General features: G+C 31.0%; 2 pseudogenes; both read right to left on the minus strand.

Moving 5' to 3' along the window:
• Positions 1–2,650: 2,650 nt before the first annotated feature.
• LOC148205881 (uncharacterized) lies at positions 2,651–4,344 on the minus strand (annotated as a pseudogene).
• Positions 4,345–5,310: 966 nt separating this feature from the next.
• LOC148205882 (uncharacterized) lies at positions 5,311–12,716 on the minus strand (annotated as a pseudogene).
• Between the last annotated feature and the right edge of the window lie 3,705 nt (positions 12,717–16,421).

Genomic DNA, 16,421 nt, shown 5'->3' on the forward strand with positions numbered 1-16,421 from the left:
TTCTTGCGTTTCTTCTGAAAACTAGTTTCTATCAAGGGATTTTAATAAAAGAAAAATGTTTTTTTCTAAATATATTATAAAGATATATTATATTTTTCAATGAAAAATAAGGTGAAATTTATAAAGAATAAGATGTTATTTTCTATATATTCTTCAATCTAACCATATAGCTAAAATTGTAATTTATATAATTTACAAGTTAATGTGAGAAATAATCGTCACATAGGTAAATTGTTATATTATATGAGAACATTATATAAAGCAGCAACAATCTTTTAGTTCAAATACGTTTATACTTATGATGTTAATACATAATATAGCTTGAAGACAATTTGCATAAGTAAATTATAAATTTTAAGTATATTTTTAGTATCATTATTTTCTTACAAGCAAATTCTTCATGTTTTTATATTTTAAAACATAAGTAATTTTATTAAATTAACCAATATTAATAATATAGATAGTAATTTTAGAATAACAGAATTTATTTAAAATAAGTTATACTAAATCAAAAATATATATATTCAAACTTTTCCTATGATTTAATTGAGTACTAATATTTATTTAAAAAAACAATTAAATATGTTAAATATGGAAAACTAATACCTATATGCATAAGTGAAATTAGACTAAATATACATTTTTTGATGATGTTTATTAATTAAGAAAATTGGATTATCGATAGTATTCACTGTCAAAACGAGTAACCCGGTTCAACCCGGTCCGGCCTACCACGGGTTGGTCACTTAGTGAGCCAATCAAATCTGGTTCCCGGCCCGACCCACCACGGGTTGGTGAGTTAAACGGTTCACTGACTTATTTAATTATAAGTTTTTTTAAAATAAAAATAATTACAATTTTTTAATTCAAATCTAAATAAATTTCACATTAAAATGATGTTAAATTCCAAAAACAATTCAAAATAAATAAATAAAGTATCATACAATCCAAGCGTAATCCAAAAACATGTACAAAAGGCGAACAAATAGTTTTTAATATTGATAATTTTTGTATCACTTGTCCATTTATAATATTAGAGTCTTGAAAAGATAAATCTATAATAGTTTTCTCACTTGAAACATCTTATTTATCACCATCTAACACAAAATAATAAAGAATTAAATTAAATAGGTGAATTGCTGAGCCAACCCGGCCCACCACGGGTTCAATCTGGTGAGCCGGTTTCTAAATGAGCCGGATTGAAAACTAACCCGCATAAAAAAAATTACATTTTTTTCAAACTCGTAGTGAACTGGGTTGGCCTATAGACTACAACCCATTTTAATAGCACTATAGCTGATAATATAAATAGGTAAAATTGAAATTTCAACCATTCATATCTTAAATGATAATTTTTCTACATTTCAAAAAATGTTTTATTTTATAAATAGGCAATATTTTTTCATATATTCAAAGTTATTAATAAACATGAGAAATCAGAAATCAATCATCATGTTTACAGTTAAAAATAATTTTAATAATTATTAAAATATATTTTAAATATATATATTAAAAATAATATTTTATAATTAATTTTTCAATTTTTTCGCTATTTTGTCAAATATATTAAAATTTTCAATTATATATTGTATCAAGTGTAAGTAGGTAAAATTAAAATTTTAACAATTCATAAATATTAAATGACAATTTTTTTACATTTCAAAATATATGTTTTTTTATTCAAATAATAATTTTTTCGTATATTAAAAATTATTAATGTTCATGTTTACAGTTAAAAACTAATTTTAATAATTATTAACATATATATATATATATATATATATATTATGATTAACTTCTTATATTTTTTACTTAAATTTTTTTATAGACCATTTTGTCAAATGTATAATTAAAACTAAAAAATATGGAATGAAAATTATTTATTTTACTAACAAATGAACATAAATTTCTTAAAAAACAAAATCATCCATCCACAAATTAAATGTACTTCTTTTTTTTTATAAAACACTTTCCTTCATATGTTTAAAATATCTTTTACAAGTACATAAATTAAACGTACACATTTTACATATTTTCATTACAATTAATAACTCAAGTTTTTTATATTAATTAAAGTATTAATGTGATTTGAAGAGTAAGAAACACTAGAAAGTGTTGAATAATACTTCTATTAATCTTTTTTGAGCTTACCAAGATAGATGGATATTCCTCGTGATCAACTTGGTTAAAATAACATTAACCAAAATTTATATTGAATTGATCCAGTTTCCACACTTTTTTTTCACTTATATGAACTTAGCATAATGACATGATAGGTTAGAAGTCAACGTAATCCCATGGTAGAAGTAGTTTCAAAGAAAAAAAATGTTACTCAATTCATAATAAACAAGGTATAGTTTTATCCTAAAACAATATCGTAAACTCCCTAAATGTTACTTCCACCAGATGATTGTCTTGTACTCAAAGGAAACTCTGACTCATTTGCATCACCACTTTGCTAAAATAATATAAACAAAAATTAATAAAATAAACAATGATATATTATCATAACCATGAAAATTCAAAATTTCCTAAACTCAATTATATGTGCTCATAGTAATTACAGTATATCAAGCATAGTACTTATACTTATTTAGTAACTTAATTGTGGTTGAGGATCAAAGAAGGTAGCCAATTCATTATGAATCTTTCATTCCTTCATTATCATGTATGCTTTCAACGCACCCAAGTTGGTTTGAACCTGGGATTCTAAATTCATATACTTCTGTTCCCACTGATTAGAAGATGTTGATGATGTGGCAATACCAGATGAACTGATGCTTAAATCTGAAAGTCGCATTCTTGTATTTCTGAATGAGTTAGTAGGAGCTGCTCCCAACCCCATGCATCGTAGTCTCCTAGAAGGCTTTGGGCCTAACACTCTACCAACAACATCATGAGGGGAAACCTGTGATTCATCAGTAGTGCTTTGACTCAAACTCATTTCACTTTGTTCATATAGGCATATAACAAGTTGTAGTTAAAGATCTAAATATTGAAGCATAATGTTTGAAAATATCATATTATAGTAAAACTAATTGTTATAGCCTTTGCCGCCTCATTTACAAATGAGTCATCCTTTCTTTTATGAGTTTCAATATATAACTTTCAACGACTAGGCAGTTGTCCACTTTCCAAATGCTAAATAAAAGGATAAGTTACAATAAATAGTAAATTTTGAAAAATAGTAAAAATTGTCATGTGTACTAATATCACTACCATCTCACGTCTTCTTCTTGAGATAGGTTTAGAGCCATCAGTATGAGGAATTACTTGCTTCTTGCGATTTTCTGTATTTTTTTTACAAATCTCCTATGAAAAAAACAATTGTAAGTTGACAAAACAATCAAAATAATAATATACACAAACAATTCATTGCCTGAAAAATAATGAAACTTGTACCATTGTCTCTGGTTTTAGACGATAAGTAACAAAATGAGCCCATTGAGTTTTGTCTATACTAGTAGGCACATTACATATGATTTGATCTTTTGTTTTCGTTGGATCATAGAACTCATTCCACAAACTTTGTCTATGTACAACCCACTTCTTACCCAGAGTTAATTTGCAATATCGTTGGGTAGTAGCTTCAATAGTCTTAAAACAAAATCGAAACTTTTGAAAAAAAAGAAAACATAATTAGTGAGTAAAAAGTAAGTGTGCGGCATTTGAATACATGAATGATATATATACATGTAACATTTTCTTAAAGCATTCTAAAAAGTAGTTGTTAGGCATGCCTGTTTTCCTAGACCACCTTTCAAAATTAATTGGAAAAAAATTGTCATCCGTTGTCAATATCCCACAATATCGTGCAAGCACTCCTTGTCCTTCGCCTATAGGCATGCCTACGTCATCAAACTCCACAACGATGTGTTGCCTATTAGGTAAGTTAGTTACTTCTCTGACATTCACCTTTATTTTCTTGATAACTCCTTCTAGGTCTTTAACGATAAAACAACTTACTCAACCATAAGTAAAATTTAAAAAATTATGCATGTAGAAAAAACTATTGACACATATACCTATTGCATCGACATTCCAATATGATGAAGATTCACGTCCAACATGTTTTTTGGATGTTGTAGGTTGCTCTATGTTTTCCGTGGGCATCGATGGTGTTGAGTTCAATGAATCATGTGATGAGGTCTCATTTGTTGGTTTAGGACTTATTACAACATGTGGTTGTACTTCAATCGATTCAGACATTGTAGGATTTGTTGATGTTGATTGGTCTTCAATCAATGGAGAAGTCACTGCAACATTTGTTGATGGTAAAGTACCTAAAGACTCAGGTTGAGGTGATGATTTTTGTAGACTTCGGAATCGCTTGACCTTTGGCATGGCTACATATTTATGACAAATATTAAAAGAAAGAAATGCATTAGGTAAAATTTCCAAACTTTTAAGTACAACAATAAATCAATTGCATGTCATTATATGATATGGTCAGTGTGTTCATGATTAACATTGGTTAGCTTTGTCATTACCATAATGAAAACACATAGTTAAGGCAACAAAATTCACATATTAACATATTAAAGCATCAAATACCCAACAACACAACTTGGGTAAAGTAAATGTAATGGAAGATGAGTAAATTGCTTACATAGGAAAAGATAACCATTTGGTAGATTTTAAATTGCTTAGTGCATAGATTCATAGCACTAAACATGTTAATTTTTCAATTATTTTCTACATTATTCACATTGAGAAATGTGGTGTTTACATATTGTTTTGAAGTTGGGTTACATATTGTTTTGTAGGTAAAAGAAAAAATTGAAATAAATATTTACTAAAAATAAAATATAACTTAGCTCTGCCAATTGAATCCTATTTAGGACTGGTTCTCAGGTAAATGTTAGATGGGTGCAAGTGTTATGCATAGATTCATAGCAACATTTCTATCACCTATGAAAAAATCTTTCCCACCTGCCTTCATTCATCCATTGCCATTTCAATTCATTTTCTTTTGCAAAAATTAACATATTTCTCAATAGATCACACATATGAAGAAGTCCAAAAGCAAAAGAATCTATACCATCCAGCCAAATATATCACACATATAAATGAGTTAGGATCTTATTACCTTTTCGAATGAGAGAACGAGCTAATAAAGAGTCACAATTCAAAAAAGGTAACTTCTCCTTCTTAACCTAAAATCGAGAAATCAAACATGTGGTACATATCATCACCTTTAAGAAATCAAAAATGAGTGAATTATACATGCATTAAAAATAACTTAATATAACATATCATTACCTTTAAGAATAAATGACTATTAATTATATTTTCAACTCATACATTTGACTAATTGATATCATCGTCTAAATGGTTTTTAGCTAATTGAACATATTCATTGTCATAACTATAAAATTTGTCCAACTCTTGATCTTGGTATGGTTCATTTTCATATAACTCTTCTTGTACCTCTTCTCCCATTTCACACAAATCTCTTGGCTTTAAATGCACAACAACACTCCATCCTTCATTAACCACATCATCAACATAATATACCTTTTGTGCTTGAGATGCCTCAATATAAGGTTCATGTTCTTCACGGTTTCCAATATGAACAAGTCTATCAAAGTTAACACAATTAAAATTCCATTGATCCTTTCTATATCCTCTCTCTCGTGTAGTATCTACCCACTTGTGAAACCTTCTGGTTGTGCATTGTTTCGTACAAAGGTCTTTAAATGACCTAATTCCCTATAATAATGATAAATAATTACATTAAACAAAACTTGGATACATATAATATCATACCTTGAACTAAAAGTAGTTAGCAATTACCTCTCTATAAGATACATATACCGGTAATGAACTGGACCTCCAAGCTTTGCTTCCTCTACCAAATGGATAATTAAATGAACCATAACTATGAAGAATAATGGTGGGAATAATATCTCTAAGTGGCAAAGTGTAACCACAATACGATCTTGAAGCATTTCAAGGTCTTCACGATTTAAGCTTTTACTACAAAGGGCCTTAAAGAATGAGCAAAACTCCACCAAGGTTGCAGTGACATGGTTTGGTAACAAATTTATGTATTGCCAACGAAAGTAATTGCTCCATAATAATATGGCAATCGTGACTTTTTAGTCCTGATATTTTATGTTGAACATCATCAACACATCTAGAAATGTTACTTGAGTAACCATTAGGTACTACAACATTTTTCAAAGTTTTGAGAAACAACTTTTTGGTATCACGAGTTAGTGAAAACAAAGCAAGGTGATATCTTCCATTATCATCCAGCCAAAGATCCTATCTTATGCCCATTTCCTTTAAATCTTTCCTTGCATTAAGATTGTCTTTGGATTTAGGCTTTTCATTCAACAAAGTATAGATTAAATTGTCAAATACATTCTTTTCAATGTGCATGAAGTTTAAATTGTGACGTAACAAATTAGACTCCCAATATGGAAGTTCAAAGAAAGTGCTTCTTTTATTCCACTGTTTAACTTCTTGTATACATCTTTTTCCTCTACCATCCAAATGAATTCCTCTCCCAAATGTAACATTAGTATTTTCCATTTGCCTAAAAAGGTCAGATCCTGATAATTTTAGTGGTGGATTTCGTTCTTCAGTGCTTCCATCAAAGCGAACACGATTCAATCTAAATCTATGGTTTCTACTTAAGAAGCGATGATATCCCATAAAACACCACTTCCCACTATGAGGAAGACGACAAGGTTCTACATCAAAGTTACAAGTAGGGCAAGCTAAACCTGTGTGTGTTCCAACCAGATAAAATACCAAGGCCAAGAAAGTAACTAATTGTCCACATAAGAGCTGCTCGCATTCTAAAAGTTTCATTCAATGAAGAATCAAAGGTCTCCACCCCCCACTCCATAGCTCACATAACTCATCCACAAGGGGTTGTAAGTACACATCAATACTATTTCTAGGCATTTTCTTACCTAGAATGATCATGGATAGGATCAATGAAGTGTGCTTCATACAAATCCAAGGTGGAAGATTGTATGGTATTAAAAACACTGGCCAAATACTATAAGTAGAACTCGTAGTGACAAAAGGATTAAAACCATCATTGGCAAGGCCTAAGCGAACATTTCGAGGATCTAAAGCAAATTCAGGATACATTAAACTAAATGTCTTCCATGCCTCTGTTAGAATCGCTGCAGCGGAATTATTAGCGTGGTAACAAACCAAGAGGGGGGGGTGAATTGGTTATATTCTCTTATTATGCCTTTTTAATATTTTTCTCTCAATTCTTTCTTACTAAGCAGATAATTGAATGTAAATAACAGAGTAAGGGAAAGAGAAAAATTGCACAGGTGATTTTATCCTGGTTCAGATCACTAGGATCCTACGTCCAGTCGCTTATCTCAAACAAGATAAACCTTTTTCACTATCACAAAACAGTTACAAATATTAGTCACACAGAAAAACAATTTGTAACAGTTTAGAAATTACCACCTCTCTTGAAACCACAAGAGATGAACTTACACCTCCTTTGAATCTTCACAAAGGATGACCACCTCCTTCGAATGCTTCACGAAGGATGATCCTCTTCCAAACACTTCCTCAGACACACCAAGGATGAACAAGCTATTCCTCTGTCACCACAGTACCACTTCAGGACTTGCAGACAAGAGTTTCCTTAGCTTCAACAATCTCACAGAGTTCTCAAAGAGTTCAGAGATCTTTTGCACAAGGGAAGAGTTGTTTTTGAGATAAACAGAGAGCCAATTTATAGACTCAGCCAAATACTCTTCCATTCTTCAAAAACGGGCCATCTAACGCATTTAATCGATTAACACAAGTATTAATCGATTAAAATGAGTACAACGGCTAGTTTTTCAAATCTGAAATCCCCAACGGTCAGCTTTAATCGATTAAAATGTATTTTAATCGATTAGCTAATAGATTAAAACAAGTTTTAATCTATTAAAACAGAAAAGGTTGAGTTTTCAGCTTTTACTCGTTTTAATCGATTAATACTTGTTTTAATCGATTAAAACAGTGCGATTTTGACTCAGGACATTAATTATATAATATAAAATTACATGGAATCAAAACTACTAAAAAACTAAGTCCTAGACACTAAACTACAATTATTACAAAAGCTTTCCATAGCAATACAAGTCTTCATGACATCTTGAATCTTGATTTCTCTTGACTTGATTTGGACATCATCAAAACTTCATCTTCATCATTTTGCTAACATTCTCCCCCTTTTTGATGATGATCAAAAACTCCTTTGATTTAAAGCTTTTAGTAATAATCTGGATAAAACACAACTTACGGAAGAAAAAGTGCATTAGTGAATAAGCACAAATAGCACAAATAGGCAAATAAGCTTTAAACATTTTCTCCCCCTTTTTGATCATAATTAAAAAGTTGTGTTTGATGTTCTCCTCCTAAGATAATACTCCCCCTTAATAAAAGCAAGTATGCATATGAGCTAAAAATATTTTAAATTTAAAGATTCATTCAAACATGCACAAAAGGATATATAAAGCAAATATTTTTAGGATAAAGAACTTATAAAACATTGTTTAATCATATATTGAACTATATAAGATAGGAATTTTAAAAAAAAATGCAATCCTAAGATATTTCTAAAAAATTCCTAGATCTCTTCTAATGTTTACCCCTGTAGATATGCCTCCAACTTCGTAATGATAATCCTCTAGGTTGTTTCCATATTTTGTTTAGATCTTCATCTTGAGGATTGTCATCATTCTTCGCTTCATTTGTTGTCTTCTACAAATCTTCATCATTGCCTGCATCTAATTCAACTGACTCAAGAGGTTTTGCCTCAAGGTCTACAATTTCATCAAAGACAACATGCACACATTCTTCTATTTCAAATGTTTTCCGATTGAAAACTATATATGCTTTGTATATTAGAAGATATCCAAAAAAATAGTTTCATCGGCCTTGGAATAAAATTTTCTTAAATTTTGTTTTAAAGAAATTCTAAATATTAAACAATAGGTACCCAACTACTTGTATGGGTCCTTTGGGTTAGATTTAGAAAAAAGAATCATTTTACAACCCAAACATATCTACCACTTGGAACACCATAATGCTTAATTTTACATTTATTTGAAGTATGACCCTTTTTCATACAATAAAAGCATGATACAAAGTTTGTGTTCCTATAAGTTGTTCCTTTTTCTATCCATGTTCTACGGGTTCTATTATTATGTTTATTTTTAATTTTAGGAACATACTTATTTTTAACAACCTTATTTTCGTTATTTTTACTACATTCTCCTAAGGTTGTGTGTTCTAGTAGTTTCTTAAAATTTTCACAAGAAGCACATTCATCACTACTAGTAAATTTACCCTTTTCAAAAAATAAAACTTTATTTTTCAAATCTTTATTTTGTTCAAAAATATTTTCAAAATTTAATTTTAAATTTTTATTTTCTTCAAGAATATTTTCAAAGTCTGATTTCAAATTTTTATTTTCTTCAGAAATATTTTCAAAATTTAATTTTAAATTTTTGAAATCCTTTTTCAATTTCTTATGAGCTTTATCTAATTTTTCAGATTCTACTATTAAAGCAGCATAAGTTTCATGCAATTCATCTTCACTAATTTGACTATAATTATCAGAATCGCTAGATGTACTTACTTGGCTTCCAGCGTCGTCGTTCACCACTAAACAAATGTTTGCTTCTTCATCAGATTCGCTCAAATCGGAAATTGTTTCGTTGTCATCTTCCCATGCAATGTAGGCCTTCTTTTTCTTGAAGAATCTTTTCTCCTTTTTGTCTTCACTCTTCTTTTGATTTGGGCAGTCTGCCTTTAGGTGCCCCCTTTCTCCGCAACCATAACATTTATAGTGTGAGGAAGATCCTTGATTTTCTTTCTTTTCGAATTTTAATCTTCCTTTGTCTTTTGATTTCATGAACCTGTTGAGCCTTTTTATCATGAGTCTCAAATTTTCTTCTTCGTCTGAGTCTTCATCTTCCGATTTACCTTTGCTTCTTTCAACCTCCGACTTTAATGCCAAACTCTTCTTGTTGTTTTTGGCTTTTGCTTCTTCTTCATCAAGTCTTCCAAGATCTAGTTCATGTTCCCTCAACTTTCCAAAAAGTGCCGCCATAGTCATGGTGTTGAGGTTCTGTGACTCTGAGATTGCAGTCACCTTTGGTTGCCACGACCTGTCTAAAGACTTCAAGATTTTAATGTTTAATTCATCAGTATCAAATGACTTACCTAGTCCAATGAGATGATTGACAATGTTGGTGAAGCGTTTTTGAACGTCGGAAATTGTTTCTCCTTGCTTCATCCGGAACATTTCATACTCTTGAATTAGGGAGTTCTTTCTTGCCCTCTTTACATCATCTGTTCCTTCATGTGTCACTCTGAGCACGTCCCACATTTCTTGAGCAGTTTTGCAGACAGAAACCCTGTAAAACTCATCAACAGTCAATGCTGATGCAATAATATTCCGAGCTTTTACATCATTCTGAAATCTTTTCTTTTCTTCAATGGTCCATTGACCACGGGGCTTTGGTTCCTGTGTATTGTTAGTAGGAACAGAAGAGCCAGACGCAATAACATCCCAAATTTCACAATCAATAGATTCAATAAATATTTGCATTCTTACCTTCCAGAATGCATAGTTCTCACTTGTGAATAGTGGGGGTCTATTGATTGATGCACCCTCTGCAAAGGTTTGATGTGATCCTGCCATTTGAATGACTATCAAAGCAAGCTCTGATACCAATTGTTAGAATCGCTGCAGCGGAATTATTAGCGTGGTAACAAACCAAGAGGGGGGGTGAATTGGTTATATTCTCTTATTATGCCTTTTTAATATTTTTCTCTCAATTCTTTCTTACTAAGCAGATAATTGAATGTAAATAACAGAGTAAGGGAAAGAGAAAAATTGCACAGGTGATTTTATCCTGGTTCAGATCACTAGGATCCTACGTCCAGTCGCTTATCTCAAACAAGATAAACCTTTTTCACTATCACAAAACAGTTACAAATATTAGTCACACAGAAAAACAATTTGTAACAGTTTAGAAATTACCACCTCTCTTGAAACCACAAGAGATGAACTTACACCTCCTTTGAATCTTCACAAAGGATGACCACCTCCTTCGAATGCTTCACGAAGGATGATCCTCTTCCAAACACTTCCTCAGACACACCAAGGATGAACAAGCTATTCCTCTGTCACCACAGTACCACTTCAGGACTTGCAGACAAGAGTTTCCTTAGCTTCAACAATCTCACAGAGTTCTCAAAGAGTTCAGAGATCTTTTGCACAAGGGAAGAGTTGTTTTTGAGATAAACAGAGAGCCAATTTATAGACTCAGCCAAATACTCTTCCATTCTTCAAAAACGGGCCATCTAACGCATTTAATCGATTAACACAAGTATTAATCGATTAAAATGAGTACAACGGCTAGTTTTTCAAATCTGAAATCCCCAACGGTCAGCTTTAATCGATTAAAATGTATTTTAATCGATTAGCTAATAGATTAAAACAAGTTTTAATCTATTAAAACAGAAAAGGTTGAGTTTTCAGCTTTTACTCGTTTTAATCGATTAATACTTGTTTTAATCGATTAAAACAGTGCGATTTTGACTCAGGACATTAATTATATAATATAAAATTACATGGAATCAAAACTACTAAAAAACTAAGTCCTAGACACTAAACTACAATTATTACAAAAGCTTTCCATAGCAATACAAGTCTTCATAACATCTTGAATCTTGATTTCTCTTGACTTGATTTGGACATCATCAAAACTTCATCTTCATCATTTTGCTAACAGCCTCACCATCCCTTGGATGCCTTATAAATCCATCCTTGTTCTCTAAAGAATACCATCTCATATGCTCTATAGTCTTAGAGCACATAAACAATCTTTGCAATCTTGGTTTCAAAGGAAAGTAACGTAAAACTTTTGCAGGTTGCTTTTTTTTTTCTTTGGGTTCCATCTATATGTACCACAATGTTTGCATGTTTGCAAATCTTTTTCATCGTCTCTTAAATATAACATACAATGATTCGGACATGCATCTATTTTGGTCTAGTTAAGACCAAGTTTGTTGATGATTTTCTTAGCCTCATAAAAAGAAAGAGGCAACTTTGCTTCACTAAATGCATCTCTTAGCAATCTAGGATCATAGTCATTGTCTTGTCACTTAATCCACACATAACCTTGATACGATATAATTTGATTACAAACTCTAATTTTGTGTACTTGCTCCCGTCACACAATATTTGATTTCCATCATTGAGAAACTCATTAAATTCATTATGATTCTCCCTTGGCCTTTCATTACTAACATCATCTTCACCCAATGGTTGTGATTTGCCTATATTAGTACAATCTTGCCTATAATGTCCAAATGCTTCATTTATCATTGTTTCCATTGGATTTTCAAAATGAAATGCCTCTTGTGACTCATCTTCATTTTTAGAAATATCTTGTCTTTGCCTTTCACCATGAAGATTCCAAATAACATAATATATGGGAAATTGTTTTAAAATCAAGTGCTCCTCAACTATGCGTCTAGTTTCCCATTTCACAAACCCACATTTGGGGCATGGACATCGAATTGTGTCTCCAGAAGCTCCATTCTCAAAAGCAAAATCTAAGAATTTTTCTAGAAGCTTCATCCTCAAGAGCAAAATCTAAGAATTTTTCTAAACAAATTGAGTATTCAAGTGTATTTCGAGACTTAGTTATCCAAGACTTATCCATTCAAAAATATTCCTAAACAAAATTAAATACACTAACACATGAAAAAGAATACAATATTCATGAAAAATACAAACAAAAAATATATTAAAAAAATTAAACACTTGTTTCTACTAACCTTGACAACAATGAGATTACAATACTTAAAAGAGAAACCTTCAACATCAATTAAGTAGTGTTTTGTTATGGCAATTTCATTCCGAAATATAACAAAAAAATATACAATCATATAAATAAAATACAAAGGTAAAAGTTGTTAGTACCGGTCCTGTGATCCTCCTTATCATAATATAGAAAATGCTTTCTCCATCTGAGTTAAAATCATATACACAAAACAAAACGTAGTTGTGAATTGTGAAAAGTATAAGGACTATATACACTAGCGTAAATATATTCATTTATTTTATATATTTCATTTATTCATTTTAATTAACAACTTTGTAATTAAATCAGTACTGCACTAATTAAATAATTCATCTAATTTAATAACACGTTTTTTTGGTGGCTTGATGTGACTGTTTAGACTATTATACCTCTTGTTATCCACGAGTCATCAATAGTAAATTTTAATATTAATACATGTTCTTTCAATTCAATAAATTATATTTTAATATATAAATATATAGTAACATTATAATTGCAAAAAGATTATAAATTATTGTTATATAATAGTAAAACAGTATTCGAAAGTGAAATTAAAACAGTTTTAGATAAATACGTTACAGTTATCAATCAGTATACTAAGTTAAAACATTGTTGACATTTTGATTTACAGGTTAAACTTAGGGATGGCAACGGGTCGGGTCGGGTACGGATAGTACCTACCCGCAACCCGACCTGCCGGATAAAATCGTACCCGTAATCCGATCCGCTACCCGCCGGGTATCCGTTTAAAAAATATCTGCGGGTTTTAAAATACCCGTGAGTACCCGCGGATACCCGCAAAAAATTAAAAAAATATATTTAATACATTTTAAAAATAAAATTTAAATAAAAATACAAATATATATGTATATATATATATATAATATAAATTAAATTAAATGTAAATTAAAATTTAATTTTAATTAAATTTAAACTAATAAAATATAATTTTATTTTATTTTTAATAAAATTTAATTAAAAAATATATAAATTATTTATTTTTTAATTTTTTGCAGGTAACGGATACCCGCGGAGCGGGTAGTATACTACCCGTACCCGACCCGTTTAGAAGCGGGTATTAAAATACCCACTACCCGTTACCCGCGGGTAATAAATATCCGCGGATAGTTACTACCCGCCACAGATTTTACCCGCGGATACCTGTGCCCGCAGGTAAAATTGCCATCCCTGGTTAAACTTCTTATGAGATTCCATATGTGCCCCTCTTTTCTAATCAGTACTTCCTACATTTTCATCAAACGTATATCCCTCAAAGAGTTGTACTTAGTTTCGCATGCAGGAGAAATTTCCTCTCCAAGTAAATTTAAAGATTCCAACAAATTCAGAGATTCTTCTCCTGGTGGCACTCTCTGTTGTCCAACAAATTCAGAGATTGATATCAAAATCTAATTAATTTAATTAAAAGAAACCAAATTCAATCCATTTTATTATATCTAGATTAAATCTAGACTGAATTTTGAAACATTCAATTGATAACCAGGAGAAAAATATATCGTATCTGAGAAAGGAGTGGGCCGAAAACAGGGTCTATCCAATAAAATTCACGCAATTTCTTGTGAAGAACAAATATCCTAAAAATTTAATAATTTCTTACAAAGTTCCTGATTCAATTTCCATCAGAAGAGCAGGTAAACTTCTGAGTTTAAGAATACCATACTCTTTTCTATAATCCCATCGTAAACATTCAATTCGCAAAGATTCTATTCCTGAATTTTAAAATTACCGAAAATATTTACCAAGAAACAAATTGTTTGTTCATACCACCCCTTTACTCAGAAAAAGAATATATATAACAAGTACCAAAAATATATTGAATACAACCCTACCAAGAAATAGAGATCTTTATATATATACAGACTCTGATATCAATGGAATATCAGTATAGGGTAATTTTTTTATAACGATGGAAGAAGAAAATATCAAAAGAAAACATAGATATGACTACTTCGAGGGAATGATTTCTTCCAACCGAAAGATCATAATTTCCTACACAATCACTGGATACCTCTCCTTTATCCAGGCTACCATAATTCTCAAATGTTCCCACACTTCTTGCCATGTAAGCAAGGTTGTTACAGCCTAATCCTTCATCTGCTCCTTGTTTATCTTCCCCTACTATCCCCCCTTTTTATCTCTCTAAACTTCACAGTGTTGCCTAAAAATATTTAGAGAAATTATTGTTTAGATAGATTGACGGTAAGTTTATCAAAATAAAAAAGAAAAATAAGGCAGACAGAATAATCAGCATTTTCAGTATTATTAATGTTTAGATAACAAGCCTGGTAACGCTCATTTCTAAGTTCAAACATATGACAAAGGAGGTCAGACGAAATTGTTTACAATCAAAACACCCACAAAAAAAACTAGAAGTGGTTCTGCAGGAGAAAAAAAATACTTCTGTTATGATATAGCAGAAGTGCATGACTTAATAACATCTTTCTTTCATTCAAGTATTCTAATTTACTCTTAAAGGCAATATAAGTTTGACAGTTATGCAGTAAACAACTCAATTAATCATTTGAATTTAAAGAGAACTATAATGTAACAAAAATGTTACATCCTCATAGAAAATGGCTCTATATTCCCGTGTAATGTTAAATATTGCATCACCACTTATATCTTGCCCAGAAAAGTAACTTGCTCAGATACTCAAATATCACCATTTGAAAATTTAGAAGATAGATCTAGTAGATATGGTTTAGGAACAAATTCCTGTAGAGACCCAGAAATAAAAATAAGTTAGTTAATAAGTAATCAAAGACAGTCGAAAACTTTGCTGTAATGTCATCAATCATCATACCTTGAAATCATAACTGGCGCCATCATCAAAACCAAGTTCATTTGCAATGATATCAAGGTGGTATTCTCTTATTGAAATATGAAGAGTGGTTGGTACAATAGATTGTTCCACTGAACTAGGAATGCGTATGTCAGCAACCAGGATGCATTCTTGTGAATCATGTTTTTTCATCAGTGACTCTGCAGTAAGTTTGCAGTGGATATGGACTCCGCCTTCTAATACAGATACCGTTCAGAGGTAGCAAGATACTCGTATAAGTTCGCAGTGGCCCTCATTATATAAATGAAATAACCAAAAATGGTTTTGACTCCGAATGGAAGTGTCCAATCAAGTGTCTAGGACATGGCATCTTAAACCTCCGAACTAACAAAAGCAACATCTTTAAATTCATCTAGTAGTGTAAGACGTGTCTAAACGGGTGTTAGAGATATGTTCAAATCAGAAAAGTTTGAGAAAAATAAACTAAAAAGTGAGAGACAGAGAACCATGTTTTACGGAGCTTGAAAAGGTCTTCCTTGGGTGCTCACATTTATATACAGCAAATCTATGATACAGTGATAAGAAAGGAAAGAGTGAAAGAGAAGTCATCCTTATTCAGATAGGTACAACCTAAAACAGCTTTTGAATAAATCTTACTTAGCCTATCTATTCTAAACCTATTCTAACTTTCCCTGAAGCATATATATTCCATGTATCAAATTTCAAACAAATAAATAACTTAAACAAATAAATCCCGGTCGAAG

The sequence above is a fragment of the Vigna umbellata genome, chromosome 1 (assembly GCF_029865625.1).
Source record: "Vigna umbellata cultivar VRB3 chromosome 1, Vumbellata_1.0, whole genome shotgun sequence".
In the NCBI taxonomy this organism is placed as follows: domain Eukaryota; kingdom Viridiplantae; phylum Streptophyta; class Magnoliopsida; order Fabales; family Fabaceae; genus Vigna; species Vigna umbellata.